Source organism: Mus pahari, chromosome X (genome assembly GCF_900095145.1).
Source record: "Mus pahari chromosome X, PAHARI_EIJ_v1.1, whole genome shotgun sequence".
NCBI classification, from domain to species: domain Eukaryota; kingdom Metazoa; phylum Chordata; class Mammalia; order Rodentia; family Muridae; genus Mus; species Mus pahari.
The window spans coordinates 1,791,729-1,793,275 of record NC_034613.1 but is presented as its reverse complement, the minus strand read 5'-3'; positions in this window follow the sequence as shown (position 1 = coordinate 1,793,275).

The following is a 1,547-nucleotide window of genomic DNA, read 5'->3' as shown; positions in this document are numbered from 1 at the left end:
TTTTGGTTTTTTGAGACAGGGTTTCTCTGTATAGCCCTGGCTGTCCTGGAACTCACTTTGTAGACCAGGCTGGCCTCGAACTCAGAAATCTGCCTGTCTCTGCCTCCCAAGTGCTGGGATTAAAGGCGTGTACCACCACGCCCTGCTGTCTTAGCCCTTCTATCTCTGCAATTATACACATGAGAGTCTATGCCCAGTAAGAAAATTTATATATGTAAATAAACATATATATGACATATGGATTCTGAGTTTTATCCTTGGGACCAACAGTGCAAGGAGAGAACTGGCCCCCGAAGCTGGTTTCTGATCCCCACAGAGAATCCATAAGGTGAACACAGATGCACACTGAACAAACCAGCAAAGGAAGGAAGGAAGGACGGACGGAAGGAAGGAAGGAAGGAAGGAAGGAAGGAAGGAAGGAAGGAAGGAAGGAAGGAAGGAAATTTAGATTACTGGAAATGGGGCTGGAGCAATGGCTCAACTGGTAAAGATCATCTGTTGCTTCTGCAGGAGGACCCCAGTTCTGTTCCCAGCACTCACACAGGCACCAAGCACTCACATGATGCACATATGTGCAGGCATAAACTCATACACAAAAATTAAGTAAACTATTTAAGGGCTCCTACATACTTATCAATCAATACCTTATATAGTTGTTACTATTGAGGCAGTATTTCTTCTTCTTTTGTTTATTTCTTTTTGTTTGTTTCCTGACACAGATACACTTTGTAGTCCAGGCTGGCCTTCAACTTATGGTAATTGCACTGGCTCAGCTTCTGAGTGCTAGGCTTACAGGCTTGCATCAGGATACCTGGCTATCGATTGTGTACTCAAGGCTTGTGCTGCATTTGCTGGCCAGCCAGGTCCTGGACCCTTCCTCCACTCCCACCCTCTTTCATCCATCCTTCTCTGGCACTGTGAACTGTTACAGAACGGCTCCCCTCAAAAATCAAGGTTTTCCTGCCTTAGGGATATTTGTATTCACCATCCTAGAACCTCTGCCCGAGAAGCAGAAGTGTCTTGGAATATGTCATTATTCATGATATTAATGTCCCTCAGAGGGCTGGAGCGATGGCTCAGTGGTTAAGAGCACTGACTGCTCTTCCAGAGGTCATGAGTTCAACTCTCAGCAATCACACGGTGGCTCACAACCATCTGTAATGGGATCCAATGGCCTCTTCTGGTGTGTCTGAAGACAGATAGAGTGTACTCATAGAAATAAATTAATTTAAAATTAAAAGAAATTAATGTCCTTCAGACTCCGGCATGATAATGTCTGGAGTAGCAAAGGAGACCAAGGAAGGCCCTACCATCAAATACATGGTTGTGCTCTCGGTTCTCCTCCTCCCCTCTTCTGTTCTTCTAGTTGTTTGTTTGTTTGTGCTCTCCTACACTGCTGCTGGATAATCCTCAAAGCTCCTCTTTCTCCTGTTCCTTTTCTTTACTTTTCTCTATTCTTCTTCTTCTTCTTCTTCTTCTTCTTCTTCTTCTTCTTCTTCTTCTTCTTCTTCTTCTTCTTCTTCTTCTTCTTCTTCTTCTTCTTCTTC